Source organism: Emys orbicularis, chromosome 19 (assembly GCF_028017835.1).
Source record: "Emys orbicularis isolate rEmyOrb1 chromosome 19, rEmyOrb1.hap1, whole genome shotgun sequence".
NCBI lineage: Eukaryota > Metazoa > Chordata > Testudines > Emydidae > Emys > Emys orbicularis.
The window spans coordinates 9,887,233-9,903,544 of record NC_088701.1 but is presented as its reverse complement, the minus strand read 5'-3'; the positions used below and the strand labels follow the sequence as shown (position 1 = coordinate 9,903,544).

Sequence of the window (16,312 nt, the reverse complement as noted above, 5' to 3'; positions counted from 1 at the left end):
GGTGCAGTGTGCAGGAAGGGACTCAGGGCAAGGGGTTGGGGCAGAGGAGGGGTGTGGGGTGTATGACGGGGCTCAGGGAAGGGGGTTGGGGTGCAGGAGCGGGGGCACAGTGCAGGAAGGGGCTCTGGGCAGGGGGCTGGGGTGCAGGAGGGGTGCGGCAGGGGGCTCAGGGCAGGGAGTTGGGGTGCAAGAGGGGTTCAGGTGCGCTTGACAGCCCTAGTGGAAAAGGTTTTTTGGGGGGGAGGGGCTGAGGGGTGGGATTGTAAGGGAGTTGGGGAACCTTCCCCATGCAGATCCTGGCTGACCCCAAGCCTCTCCCATTCAGTCAGGCACATCTGCCCCTGTCCCCGCACCTCGCATCCCCAGGGGTCTCTACAGCCTCCTTCCCCATCCCCATGTGTCCCTGCAGTCCCCCTCCCCCATCCCATCTCAATGCTGTCACCCCACTAGCTCCTGAGCCCGCACCCCAGTCTGCCCCCCCCACTAGCCATTCTGAACCCATGTCTGTTACCCCCCAGCAGCCCCATGTGCCCCACTCTGTTCTAACCTGGCTCCATGGGCACGGTGCTGTGATGAACTTCTACTCCTGGGGGAATTCTGCAGCACTAGGCACGCACAGAATTCCCCCAACACAGAAAATACGTTCTGCCCCAAAAGTGCTGCAATTCTGCCTTCTGCCCACCAGAGGCCGCTGTGGCACCAGAACAGCCAGCTGCGTTCATGCTGCTGGTTCTTCTGGCGCCACAGTGGACTCTGGTGGGCGAAAGGCAGAACTGCAGCACTTCTGGGGCAAAAATGTAATTTCTGCTGAAAAAAAATTCTGCGGGACACATGAATTCTGCATGTCCGTAGATGCACAGAATTCCCCAGGAGTAAATAATTGCCATGTGAAAGTAGGTGTCCTGAAGCTCCAGAGCATGCAGGGAAGACAGTCTATAGAGTGACCATTCAGAACCCCATGTACCTGATGTATTTGTTGAGGCCTTACTCCTACTCCCAGTACTTCCTGGTATCCAAAGCAGAAGCTGTGCCCCGTGTTCCAGTGGAACCTTCTCCACTGCTCCCAAAGGCAGCAGAGAGTAGACCTCCTCGAGGAGCAGTATCTCATGAGAGGGGTCCCTGAAGAGGGACAGGGAGGGAGGGTTGGGAGGTGGTGTAGAGAGGAACTGGAAGGCATAACCCAATCTGACGGTACTTAGGACCCCGCTGTCAGTAGTGATTGAACCCCAATCACTGTGAAAGAGGGCCAGCCTGTCCCCAAAAGAGGGAGATGAGGAGGAAGGAGCAATGACTAGGACAGTGCTCTGGAGCAAGGAGTCAAATGGGCACTTGGAAAGGCACCAGGGAAAGGTGTGGGGACTGGCCAAACCCCAAGCCCAACAGCTTCCTCCTGTGGGATCTATCCCTCTTTCTGGTGTAATCCTGTGCCTCAGGGCATGTCTACACTTACCTCTGGAGAGATCGATCCAGAGGGGGTCGATTTATCGCGTCTAGTGAAGATGCGATAAATCGACCGCCGAGCGCTCTCCCGTCGACTCCGGTACTCCACCAGAGCGAGAAGCGTAGGCGGAGTCGACGGGGGAGCATCAGCAGTCGACCTACCGCAGTGAAGACAATGTAAGTAGATGTAAGTACGTTGACTTCAGCTATGTTATTCATGTAACTGAAGTTGCGTAACTTAGACCGATCCCCCCCAATGTAGACCAGGCCTCAGAGGAGGGAAAGGCTGGCCAAATGTGCACTGCAGACAATACTGCTGCCGCTGGATGCCACAGTGGCGCCTCTGCAGCCTGAAGGACTGCAGGGTAGTCCTGGAATTCTTAAAGGACCGCAGCGTCTCCTCAGTTTTGTCTGAGAACAGTGTTCAGCCGTCGAAGGCCAAAGAAAGCCAGGAACCCCATCTCATGGTGACCACATAGGCCACGCACCCTGGCCGAGGTGTTCATGATATCGAGTGTGGATTACAAAAGGCATCTTAGCCACCAAGCAGCCCTCAGTGACAAATACCAGAAAATTCCTCCTGACATAGCTGTCCAGTTAACAAAACTGTACTTGGACAGCAAGGCTTGCTGATTGGCAATTCACATCTGTAAGGAAAAGGTGGTGTAAATCTTCCTGCCCATGAAGTCCAATCGTTTAGAATCCCTAATCTTTAGGGGTGAACTTAAACCTGCCCTGCTGGGCTCTGTTGTTCACCGCAGTTACAACTATTGAATTTGGGGCCAGATGGGAGTTAAACCCCTCAAATCCCAGCATGGGAATGAAATAGTGCTTTTCTATGTGCTTAGCTATAGGTGGTGTCAAAGCCAGAGTGCTCCAGAGGGCCTTAGCCAGTTCAAGGAGCACACTGCTGATAGAGAGGGTGACTCTCCCAGGGGCACAGAGCTGTAAAATGTCCATCAATTTGTGGGGGGTTCTCTTAAAAAAAAAAAAAAAAAAAAAAAAAAACTCTGCTTGGATACCAAGAAAAGCAGCTACATACTGCAAAAGGACTTGGTACACCTTAAAATCAAGGACCGAAGGGGAAGATGAGCCATGCAGCACAGCATCATCTGGAGATGAAGATGAGGCCCTTAACTGAGCCAAAGCCGGATCTTGTTCCAGGGATGACGGACCCAGATGGAACAACTCTGGACGCGCCACAGGGAGGACTGCCAGTGCCTTGGCCTGCAGTGGATCGAGGGTCACCACCACAGACTGGCCAGCAATCTTGCCTTTGAGAAAGATGAAGAGTAGGACCTCTGCGACCGAGGAGTGTCCCACGGATTCCACTGACATGGATAAGGCACTGGTGGCCAACAGGTGCAGGGCCAGGGACCTCCGTCCTGAGCATGAGATGTGCGCCAATCCGGTTACATGTAACAGTCCATCAGTGGCCCTCAATGCTGGTCGGGCAATGGAGAGTGGGAGGATGACAACCCTGACTCAAAGGAGCCTCAGGATTCCGGAGATAAGGGCAGAGCCAAACCAGAGGGAGCAAGTAGATGTTTGACTCGTCTATTGTCCAGAATGAGGCAGGAAACAGAGCTGCCAATGGAAGCAATACCATTGGTACCAAGCATGCCAGTGCTTGAAGCAGTGTCAGTCCCAAAGTGAACAGTGGTACCAGAGTGTCTGATGGCACCGTCAAGAGTGGTTAAAGCCACCATGGAAACATCTGCTGTGCCGACTGCAGCAGTGCCGAGGAGGTTCCTGGTACCGGGGTCCCACGTACCAATCAGAGTACCAGCCCTATTTCCACAATTTGTGGAAGGGGAACATTGGGGCGCAGTGTCAACAGACCCAAGGATTCAGTGGCTTGTTCAATAGAAGGGGCTACAGTTGACAGAGACTTGGCAAAGTCCTGGACCAAAGGAGAGGTCAGGACTGAAAGGCAGAAGGAGGTCTGTAGCTAATTGGTATGCTGCCGACGCAGAAACAGTCGGTACTGGCATCTCCCTCATCAGTACCAGACTCAATGGATGTCCAGAGGCTGGAACCAAAGTCAACGGTAAAGGGTTTCTCACCTCCCTACTAGGTACCGGGGAACGGTTAGAAGCACCAGCTCCATGCTGTTCCATGCTTTTCCTGGGGGAGGTGGAAGAGTCACCACAAAACCTGGAGCAGTCCCTACTGGCGGATGTGATTGCAGAGCCATGGGCCATTATCTTTGAAAACTCATGGCGATCGGGGGAGGTCCCGGATGACTGGAAAAAGGCTAATGTAGTGCCCATCTTTAAAAAAAGGGAAGGAGGAGGATCCGGGGAACTACAGGCCAGTCAGCCTTACCTCAGTCCCTGGAAAAATCATGGAGCAGGTCCTCAAGGAATCAATTTTGAAGCACTTCAAGGAGAGGAAAGTGATCAGGAACAGTCAGCCTGGATTCACCAAGGGCAAGTCATGCCTGACAAACCTAATTGCCTTCTATGAAGAGATAACTGGCTCTGTGGATTAGGGGAAAACAGTGAACATGTTATTCCTTGACTTTAGCAAATCTTTTGACACGGTCTCCAACAGTATTCTTGCCAGCAAGTTAAAGAAGTATGGGCTGGATGAATGGACTATTAGGTGGATAGAAAGCTGGCTAGATTGTCGGACTCAACGGGTAGTGATCAATGGCTCCATGTCTAGTTGGCAGCTGGTATCAAGCAGAGTGCCCCAAGGGTCGGTCCTGGGGCCGGTTTTGTTCAATATCTTCATTAATGATCTGGAGGATGGCGTGGATTGCACCCTCAGCAAGTTTGCAGATGACACTAAATTGGGAGGAGTGGTAGATACGCTGGAGGGTAGGGATAGGATACTGAAGGACCCAGTCAAATTAGAGGATTGGGCCAAAAGAAATCTGATGAGGTTCAACAAGGACAAGTGCAGAGTCCTGCACTTAGTAAAGAAGAATCCCATGCACTGCTACAGATTAGGGACAGAGTGGCTAGGCAGCAGTTCTGCAGAAAAGGACCTAGGGGTTACGGTGGATGAGAAGCTGTATATGAGTCAACAGTGTGCCCTTGTTGCCAAGAAGGCTAACGGCATTTTGGGCTGTATAAGTAGGAGCATTGCCACCAGATCGAGGGACGTGATCATTCCCCTCTATTCGGCATTAGTGAGGCCTCATCTGGAGTACTATGTCGTTTTGGGCCCCACACAACAAGGAGGATGTGGAAAAACTGGAAAGAATCCAGCGGAGGGCAACAAAAATGATTAGGGGGCTGGAGCACATGCTTTATGAGGAGAGGCTGAGAGAGCTGGGATTATTTAGTCTCCAGAAGAGAAGAATGAGGAGGGATTTGATAGCTGCTTTCAACTACCTGAAAGGGGGTTCCAAAGAGATGGATCTAGACTGTTCTCAGTGGTACCAGATGACAGAACAAGGAGTAATGGTCTCAAGTTACAGTGGGGGAGGCTTAGGTTGGATCTTAGGAAAAACTTTTTCACTAGGAGGGTGAAGCAGCTCTGGAACGGGTTACCTAAGGAGGTGGTGGAATCTCCTTCCTTAGAGGATTTTAAGGTCAGGCTTGACAAAGCCTTGGCTGGGATGATTTAGTTGGGCATTAGGTCCTGCTTTGAGCAGGGGGTTGGACTAGATGACCTCCTGAGGTCCCTTCCAACCCTGATATTCTATGATTGGTCTTATGAGACCGTCTCCTCGGCACAGTCAACAGGGAAGAGCCCCTATTGAAGTACCTGCTCCAGAATGTGAAGTGGCAGTGCTGTTGGAGCCCAAGGGCAACCTCTGACCCTCTGAGGGCCTTGGGACCAAAGCAGGCCGCATGGCCTGTTCGAGCAGGCGCTTCTTTAGGCGAAGGTCCCGAGCCACTTGAGTCAGTTTCTTAAAAACTGATCGGCAGATTGCGCAATGCTTCTTGACATGGGCCTTGCTACCGGGGATCGCTTCCCCACATGAAAGACAATGTTTAAACCCCAGGAGGGCATCACTGAGGAAACAGACTGGTAACACAAACTACTCTAACATTAAGAGTACTACTAACTATATACAAGAGAAAAAACTAAATTAGTTGAGAGGTTGAGACCACACAAAGCTCCGACTCCAGTCATGGGCGGTAAGAAGGAACTGAGGAAGGGTCAGGACAGCACTGCCTCATGTAGCCAGGACTATAACCAAAAGGTGCGAGTGCCACCCCTCTACAGGTACTGCTGGGCAAATTTCTCCTGTTCTGGTGTGCTGGGGAGACACACACCTACATGGAATACATGGCTGCATCTACTCCAAGAAGAAGAAAGGGCTACAGCTTTAGACACACAGCATTGCCCATTAAGTGCTTACCTGGAGGAGAGACTACTGCGTGTTGGTTCAAGTGAGGAGGAGTGCTATGCTCAGGTTGCTGGGGGAGATGGGGTGGCATCTCTGGCTGAGGAAGATGCATGATGGGCTGGGTGAAATGTGTGATAGTGTCAAACATGTTCCCTGGGAGCGGATGCTCCATGATGGGGACCTGTGCAGGTACGAAAGGAGGGGGAGAAGACTTCATCGGAGGCGGTGCTTGTTGAGGGACAGGCTGTGGAGGCAGTGGTTGCATCTGCTGCTGCTGCTGCACCTGCTGATGGTGGTGGTGGTGATGCTAGGGAAGACAAAAACTCATGAGATCAGCAGAACACCACCTCATTTAAGTTTCCAGCCTTGTGTCATCTGGTATGCAGGGAGGCAGCTCAGAACAATTCCAGACATCAATAATGGAGGGACTGAGCCTGTGGTTGACTATAAGCTCCTGATCTAAAAGGGAGATCTAAATAAGAGTATTGTTTTAACAGCCTGTGTGCCCGGCCCAGCCCAACCTCTCTGATGATTCGGCGGTCAATGTATACTGAGGACGCTAATTCATAGGAATTCTCTCATGGCTCCAGGAGGGAGGCTTCTCCAAAACTCACCTTTTTTTGCTCTCTCCCAGAGTGCCCTTTCTTCTTCAATTTTGGTGCCATTTCTGTGGAGAAAGGAAGAAGGGATAATAAAAGGGTTAGCATCCACGTGCTGCTCTTCCAGGAATCACTGACACAAATATGGGAGCAACTAATATTACTGATCTCAGTTACAAGTACAACACTTAAATCACAGGAAGAGTAGCGAAGTTTTGGTGCTCACTGCAAACTGCTCTCTCTGAAGCACTCACGAAGAACACATTTTCAGACACAAAAACAGGCAGCTTTTCCCTGATTTTACCTTTGCAACTTACTACAGATTCCTGAGGAAAGAAATTCAGTTTCCTTGGCTACATCTTTGTTCCTTCACAAAACCAGGAAGGATCAGAACTTTCAAAACATCAACTACAATGATTTACAAAGAAATTTCTTCAAGACTTTGACCAACACTAATTCTTCGGCCACAGGCCTTTGGGACACCAAAGTGACAGATTATAAGAATTGGTTAGCCCTTGCCTATATTAGAGTTTCTTGGAAATCTCTCACCAGTGCAGTGCCACCGGTGGTAACCAAAGTGGGAGTTGGTGTGGATAGGACTCAGGGAGCTGCCAGAATTTGTGTCATGGTGTCTTCTATACCCATGCTGACCAGTGTTAGATAACGGTGGTAAAAATGCCAGTGGTCTACTGAAAATACTTCCATTGCTACCATTGGTGGAGCTGGAATGATAGAAAAATCTTTCAAATAGCCTATTGGAGATACAACCTGACAGGGCTGCAGAGAGCTGGCTGTGAAGCAAGTGTTTTCACAGCTCATTAGTTAGCTCAAGAGCACTTATTTGAACATTACAATGTCAGTGATGGAGAAGAGAAAATAAATAGACAGCAGCCATGATAGAACAGATGCAACACAGAAAGCCATCCTTCCTCTCACACTGGAGAATTGTTAAGAGTTTGCATCCAAGGGCCTCTTGCTGTTTAAACAAGAAGAGGGCTTAAACTCACCGCTTTCTATCAGAGGTCATACTGGGAGTCAAACAGAAGAAACTTTCTTCTCCACCCTAAAACAAAACTGTCTGGGACTTTCAGCAGCTTTCACTACCAGTCAGCCTCTCTCCATTGGTGAAAATGTGTTATATATTAGAGCTTCCCAAGACTTCCTTTGCAGCTTACTTCAGAGTTTATTAAATCAACAAAAATGAAAGGCACAATATTGACCATCTGGCTTAAATTTCCTCCCCTGGAGAATTCCAGCCAAACACCTGAATCAATTCCCTTGCTTGAACATGTTCTACTTCATCATTATTTGGCACGCCCAGTGGTGTGGGGTTAAGACTCAAGCACTACCCCTGAACATGGGTTTAAAACAGCCTTGGCAAAATTCTAGTGGCCCATTCATGCCCCAGGTGTTTTTTTTTTTTTTTTTAAATCGGTAAGTCAAGTATTCCTATTTTCACCACCGTGAATCCTCATGGGAGGGGACAGGCAAATATGGTAGAATTTGTACTTAGGCTGGTAAATTGAAGCCAGACTAGATAATCACTTTTGTACCTTCCGGCCTTGGAATCTATGAAATTTTCATAATTTTGCAAGGCCAATACAAAGTCAAACCATTTTGTAGCAAAATTTAAGATGATCTAGTAAGTATTCAGACCCCCTTCCTATGTATATCATGCTTCCTTCATATGTGTCTCTCATTATGAGTTTCCCTGTGGTATAAGGTAAATACAGCACAATTAAAGAATTCCTGGAGGTCCCTGCAGCCACCAGGGTCTATCATTACAGGGATTCCCTAAGCTTTTCAGGAAGCGATCTCATTTTACCAGAGCAAGACCTCAAGTGTGTTGACAGACTCGCATTCAACTGTTCACATTTTCCATGGTTCAGGCTGTTTTCGTGACCACTAGGAACAGCCCAAGCTCAGCTGCAGGTCAGAACATGTCCAAGAGTAAATGGAAGGTGGGTAGCAGAGATCCTCATTACAGTATTGGGAGATGAAGCATCAACACCATTGGTTGGGGCCACTAGTCATTTGAGGACTACTGTACAAATCTGACACTTTGCCAGTCTAACTTGGTACGAATAATTACTTAACTAGGCCTTGACCCAGCAGAAGACATTTCAAAGAGCCAATAAAACCTCAGTAAATTACATGCATTAAAGCTCATGTGCTAAACATACATACAGAAGTGGATGGAACAAAAAATAAACAATCCTTTGCACTTTTCTTCCGAGGCTCTCCAACCGTTTTACAAATGGGGCCAAGTATCATCATTCCCATTTTACAGATGGGGAATCTAAAACATGGGAGGTTTAACGTCTCTCTTGAAACTCTACATGGTAGAGCTGAAAACTGGATCCCAGTCCAGTGCATTTTCCACTGGACTAAAATTGAAAAATGATTATGGTTAATCTGCTTGCAAACTTGTTTAAAAGAGTAGATTTTGACTTAAATATACAAAGCCATCGTAACCAGCCTCCTTTGCACAAAGGAGAAAGAGAGAGTGGTTGATGTTTTCTGCTATTAAGTGACTTGCCCCACATAGACTTTCCCCATCTGAGTCAAAAACCCAGGTAACCGAGAGAGAGGCTGAGAGAGAATTAATCACAGGAACACCACACCAATCAACTGAAGAGTCACCACCGAGCCACTGAAAGGCAAGAAAGAAACACAGCAACATGTAGGTCTTCAGGAAAATCATGTTTTACAACTATTCCCTGAGGTCTTTTCTGAGTTCCTACTCTCTGACTGAGGGCAGAAAATAGAAGCCCCATACTAATCAGTAAACTAAAATCAAATTTACAGAAAAGTCGTCAAAATGACAGATGTCAGTCTCTGTAACAGTTAAGTATCTAAGAGACTGGTCTGCTTTACTGTGAGCCATACACTATGTGAGGGGTTTGCAAATGTGCTTTGGAGCCTGTAACTGCCACATTCTTATCTGATGCAAGTGTAATATATATAGCAAACAGAACCTGATTCACTTTGCTATAAACATTCTACTTGCTGATCCACTTTTACCTTGTCTGCATCACAAGAAACTTCCTACCATGCATACCAAACTAGGAGGAAACTGAATAAGCTGTGTGGCTGAGAAAAAAAAGTTACTGAAGGAACCAATATTTCTGTCATGTTCCATTTATTCAGAAGAAAAAATACCAATGGGAAGAAATCAAAGGATGGGATACAAACAAATGTGGGGGGTTCCAGGAAAGGAGGAGTTTTGTAAAAGGACACCACCACTTGAGGGGAAGAGACAAGGAAAACTATGAAATATTTGATCTTTGCAAATCAATGGGATTTGAGAGAATTCCTCTCGACAAGTTGCAGATTCGCTGCATAAGTACACAAGGAAGTTGCACTAGTAAACATTATCAGCGAAAAGGCAATTAAGCCAGTGTCACTCCTATGTGAATGGGACTGGAAATGGGAGATTATACATAGACAGTCCCCAGTTTCAGGAGTCAGCCAAAAATGCCATGTTTAATATATAACATTTCTCATTTGTACTTTATGTCAGAGACCCCCTAGCTTCATGGTTTCCATGCAGCTGATCAACATGTATGTGTTTTGCAATAGTAAAGGTGTGAAAAAGAGGGACTATCAGACATGTTATAAGGCTGTGTGCAAGTATCAACCCTGAAAAGCAGTTAAAAAGGTACCAAGTGGTGTCACTCTGACCTAGTTGCTTCTTTGTACAGGTGTTTGCTCTCACTCCTATATTCCTCAGAGGTGTGATGGCTAGCTTCTAACCAAGCTCCTCAGAAGCGGCACGTTTGCTTACTGGTGTGCATATTTCTTGTAATGATATTGTCTTTAGTTTAAACTGAATTATTGACAAACTATCACATGTTTAGCCAAGATACTGGACCATGCTCTGCACACAGGTAAGAGAAAATGGTTTGGTCTGGATTGACAAGAAGCCCCATTCACTTTATATTGCTCTGAGCAAACGGTTGTGCATCTCCTGGTTTGTTTGGATCAGCAGTTCTGTTTAATATTAGACTCACGGGTGTGATTCCGTGGGACTAAAGAAGCTATGGACACAGCTCCACTCCACTCCACTCCAGCCAGCCACAGTACACTAACCTTCTGGCCATTTAACTAACCAGGAGGTCTCCAGAAATGCAAGAACAGGCAAACAAAAGACAATGTTATAAAACGTGGCCCAGAAAATCACTTTTCAGTTTTACTCTGAATAGTCACATCAGCTATTTTAGAGATAAAATTTTGCTGCTTTTTATTCTGATTAACCCTGCAGAGCCAACACAGCCAAGACTGACTGAGCTGCTGATTCTATTCCATCTCGTGTATCTACAAAATTGCTTATTAAGTTCCAAATCAGTGTTACACCTATGGAAGTCCATGAAAGGCACCAAGGGCTCCGCATGAACTAAATCTGGTTCACAGAACCATTATGATGGTTCTCTTCATACTGCATTTCAACTAAGCTTTGGCTCTTAGAGCCCAGGTTGAGATTTCAAGGCTGGTAGTTAGAAAAAAATTTCTACTTGTGCACACAGCACATCTGACACAGAAATCCTCAAGACACAATAAATATGGGATTCCACGATGCCATTCTCACAAAGTCACTTTTCAGAGTAGAAACACTAAGATCAGAGCCCAGTTTCCAGTACGTGAAGCCTCTGCTTACAATTAACTTATTCTATCAAATAGCTTTCCTCTCTGGAAGGTTCTAGGGTATCTTCCCCACTCTCACAAGTTTTTCCAATTATTAATTAGTTACTTCCCCACACTTTCACTGAGGAAGGTGAAATACTCAATATAACAGTATACAATTATACACTTGGTAAAAATATTCTTTCCATTTTGAAATGACTTCTTAAAACTGCAATTCCATTATACAAAAGGTACATTTTCTGTAGCAAACCAAACACTTTATTTATTTTTATTTAAAAACAAAAATATAAAAAAACTATACAGCTTGTTTTAAAAAAGATTGTGGTTACATTACTGTTAAATCAAAAAGCATGCAGATAAAAATATAAAAATAAACAGATTTGTATAAAGTAATTATTTGTAGATGATAAATGCTAATTGAAGTGCCTTAAAAGGAATCTGAATCAAAATGGCAAGGACAGTCCATTCATTGTCAAATGCATTCTTACTTTCTAGGATTACAGTTTTGCTAGTAACATGCAGTTATACATTCCAGTCAAAATCAATCCCAGTTCCCAGCAGTTTATAGAAAAATAAAATACAACAGGAACAATCATGTGGTTTGGAGAAAACATTTTAACAATGCTAAGAGACTGCAAGTAAAAACTTTACAAAATAGTTTTGGTTATAAAATAAACTTCCCTTGATAGCACAGAGAACCTCCATACTACCCTGGTATTAGAGATGAGCTCAAAATGTGAATACTGTGTATAAGTGACTCATGGTTTCCAGACTGTGTTGTGGTGCTTTCTTGGCATTTTGCTGGAAGACAATTAAATCTAATTGCTTCCCTTCCCCTGTTGTGCAGGGAGAGCAGATCAACTCATTGTGGCTTCTATGCCACTGACACAGTCATGTAAGGCAGAAGGGTTTCCTAAAAAATGTGGCTAAAGAAAGTTGTTAGCAGTAGCAAGAGCACTAAAGCCCAAGGTTCAAATTGGTCTTGGATAAGATGTATATCTAGCTACAGAAAAAGGGATACCTATATTCTAATGTGCTGGCATATCAGTTTATTGAATTTCTAATGGAACTATCACCTTAGTAGAAAAATGCTGATGCGATATTTGTCAAATTATTACATTAAAAAACACTAGGGTTTTGAAGAAAAAACCCAACAACCCTAATCTTAACAGGGCAAAAGAACAGTGATTAAAAATAGTACTTAGCTTTTCTATGTATCACAGTACATAAACACACGAAGGCCTGGATCCTGCAATCAGTCATGCAAGTGAATAGTTTCTTAAAATAGGATTACACTCAAGTGCAGGTGCCTAGTGGACTTTGAAGCTCTGTATGGTGCTTTACAAATATTAATTAGTTCTCCTTCCTCAATTCAGATGCAACCAGAATCAGCATGTTGTAAACTGACAAGGAGTGGTGTATCAAGATGGTAATTCTTCAGTGGGCTCAAAACCAAAGCAAAGCACTTTTCCTGACGTCTCATTAGAAAATATGGAAACTATGTTTTAAAAAATGAACATCCCCAGTGAAAAGAATAAAGAGAAGAATATCCCATACCCAAACTCCCAACAAAAGAGTTTCTATTAAAACTCACCACATTAAAATAGAATATTAAGCCAAATTTTATACAGTTATCAGAACAGTAAGGGTGCAAATTTGATCAGTCATAGAGCCTTGACAGTTGAATTTCAATAGTCAACTCCCCAACTGCATAGTTCTCCGAGTAACTACTCAAGTGGTTTGCAGGACCATAGATATAGCAGTGCTCTTCTGCAAAGCCCCTTTACTGATGCTTAGGGCCCTACCAAATTTATGGCTACGAAAAAAATTGTCATGGACCGTGAAATCTGGTCTCCCCCTGTGAAATCTGATCTTTTGTGTGCTTTTACCCTATAGTATACAGATTTCACAGGGGAGACGAGCTTTTCTCAAATTGGGGGTCCTGACCCAAAAGGGAGCTGCGGGGGAGGGGGGGGTGTCACAAGATTATTTTAGGGGACTCATAGTACTGCCACCCTTACTTCTGCGCTGCCTTCAGAGCTGAGTGGCTGGAGAGCAGTGGCTGTTGGCCGGACGCCCAGCTTTGAAGGCAGTGCCCTGCCAGCAGCAGCACAAAGAAGGGTGGCAATACCATACCATGCTATCCTTACCTCTGTGCTGTTGCTGGCGGTGGCTCTGCCTTCAGAACTGGACTCCCAGCCAGAAGCCGCTGCTCTCCAGCTACCCAGCTCTGAAGGCAGCGCCACCGCCAGCAGCAGCGCAGAAGTAAGGGCATCAGTACCACAATCCCCCCTACAATAACCTTGCAACCCCCCACCCCTTTTTGGGTCAGGACCTCTACAATTACAACATCATAAAATTTCAGATTTAAATACCTGAAATAATGAAATTTATTATTTTAAAAATCCTATGATCGTGAAATTGACCAAAATGGACCCTGAATTTGGTAGGGTCCTACTGATGCTATTAGGAGTGTCCTTGGTGATTAATACAAAGTTAATTCTAGATTCTACTGAGAGAAAATTAATCTCTTATTTTTTCTTCCCCCATTTGGTGTTTCCCAGGGAGGAGCTACAACAGATAGGAGGTAGTGAGCACTTCGAAACATTATCTGCACAGTAAGGCCTTGGCTACACTTGCAAGTTACAGCGCTGTAAAGCCTCCCCCCAGCGCTGTAACTCACTCCCCGTCCACACTGGCAGGGCACTTACAGCGCTGTATCTCCCTGGGTACACCGCTGCAGGTACTCCACATCTCCGAGAGGAATAACAGCTGCAGCGGAGGTGGCTACGACTCACGGGTGTGAGTGTAAACGCTTGCAGGGCTGTACTAATCACCTTGTCAAGTGGTCAGTCCTCTCCATTGTTGTGACAGGCTTCAGGAATGCGGAAGTGCCGGTTTCAAAGCTCGTACCACAGAGAAAAGCAAATAGTTTGCAGCTTGCTTTCAGTGAGTAAATGAATGAGCAGGGGGCCGGGAGTTCGGAACTTGCAAAATAGAGAGCTGACACGTTCCAAAAAGCACTCTCTCTCCCCCAACACTCCCTGTCACAATCCACCCCACCCCCCCTTTTGAAAAGCACGTTGCAGCCACATGAATGCTGGGATAGCTGCCCATAATGCACCGCTCCCAACACAGCTGCAAATGTTGCAAGTGTGGCCACACCACTGAGCTGGCAGCTGTCAGTGTGGACAGACTGCAGCGCTTTTCCCTACTCAGCTGTACGAAGACAGGTTTACCTCACAGCGCTCTACAGCTGCACGTGTAGCCAAGGCCTAAGTTAAGACTACAGGGAATCAAGTTTCCTATTTCAGAACCCAAGGGCCAAATCACCTCTAGGAGTTTAGCAAAGTAAGTTTATTCATATAGAGCCATATGAGGTATTGAAGGTACAACTGTATGAGGGGAATGGTGGCCTACTGAATTAGTAGGCAGGTCAGCTGCTGTGTACAAGCTCTGCCAATCTGACACCTGGCATTCTGTTCACAAATCACTATGTGTGGATAGGAATGCCTCCTCAGATGCACCATTCAAACTACATCCTGAATGCAGGACACTAGGGTAGAATATCCTAGTTCATCTACATTTCCTAGGTGCCAGATGATCAGGAACTTTGGGCATTAAGCCCACTAAATCTGAATTGGTAGAGACTCCCAGCCCATGTGAGAAAAAGAGGATGAGAGGAAGTTTCTGCATAGAGGACCCCCCCCACACCAAATCTAGATGCCCCCATTCTCTTAAGTTTCTCAGTCACCACAGTATATCGACGTTGTTAAGGAGTTTGATTGTTGAGAAGGGCAGGGCTGTCAAACATGACTAAAAAGCTACCTGATGCCTGATAAAGACAAAACAGAAGCCAATTAAATTCAAATGGGTGAAGTACTGTTGAGGAGGGAAGTGTTTTCCCCCCTCAGATTCATAAGGAAACAGGAAACTCTATTAAGAAACAGATTACAAGTTAGCAGGGTCTGAAGTTTGAAAGGTCAGCCATTTAATCCATGCATAAAAATACATATTACAAACACAGGCAAAGTATCTTTCTTTTGCACAACTCACAGCTGAATTGGAGTTGACTCAAAATGTTCAACCCAAAAGTTTACCTCTGAGCTGAGCTACAGCACAGGAAGTTTCAGAACAAAAGCAAAATTTGCGAGAAAGCTGACACAAGTCAAGTTGAAACCTTAACTTTGGTGTTTGTTACCATGGAAATAATTTTAGTAGAATGGTTTCTACATATCAATGGTCTTTGAGGCTTTTCAGGAGTCATCTCAGGCTTGCTAGCTAAGGCATGAACACAAAATAATACTCGAGATCTTTAGATGAGGTATAACATCACAATATTACTTCATTCATTAAAACTATGAAACATGAAACAATAGCTATGAAACATGGAGACCGAGTTCACCACAAGTATTGCCTCCCACATTCCCTTCCTCCCCCCAGTATGAATAAAACTGAGCTCTTTTGCTTCACTAAAGAGGTAAGAGGATATTCAAGCCAGAAGGACCCAGCACTGCACCTCTAAAGATAATTTCTGACTTCTTAACGTATATTTGTGTGTTCTGTGAGCTCTAGACACTCTCTGCCATAAAGATGCACCACTGTATATTATAGCCTGATCATTCATGACTGAATGATTAAGATCAAAAGAACAGATATGCTTACAAAACTTTTTGTATTCTGTAGAAAAAAGGTTACTTACATGCAACCTCACCTAAGGCTGAAGATACAAAAACCATAACTGAAAGAGGCAATGAAATCTATTCGAAATTTCACGGTACTTGCATAGAAAGTCAGGAGGTAAGAAAGTTACCAGCTAACTTGATGGTCGTGTTTAGTCTATATCACAAGTAGGTGTTTCCAGGATGAATTTCAATCTCATTACAATTCATAAAGATACTATCAAAACACAACTAAAATTAAACTGCACTAATCCTTTAATCCTGTACCTCTGTTTTCATAGATTATAAAACTAAGGGACCATTCTGTTCACCTGGTCCAATCTCCTGCAAAATATCCTCCAGTAATTTGTTTTCTCTACTAATATCAATCTTCAAGGTATTAAATCTTCCAGGGCTGATTTTCAATGTAAGTATAGTACTCATGATTATTAACAAGAATGCTTTATAAATTCGGTTTTAAATTCTAGATTAAGGATTAGCAACAACAGGTGGATTAAAGTGAGTGGAGCAAAATCAACCCAGAATGTAAGTAGCTTTTCAGAAATCTGGACTACAGAGATGAGTCAGGCAGCTGTAAGAGAGCACTGTACTAGTGCATTAAAACCTGTCTTTAGTGACTACGGAGAGTGAACTGCAAG

The 16,312-nt window shown here is 45.1% G+C and overlaps 1 pseudogene; it reads right to left on the bottom strand.

Annotated features, from left to right (window-relative positions):
• The window catches only part of LOC135892055 (bromodomain-containing protein 4-like), a 145,716-nt pseudogene that overhangs the window by 26,623 nt on the left and 102,781 nt on the right, over positions 1 to 16,312 (bottom strand).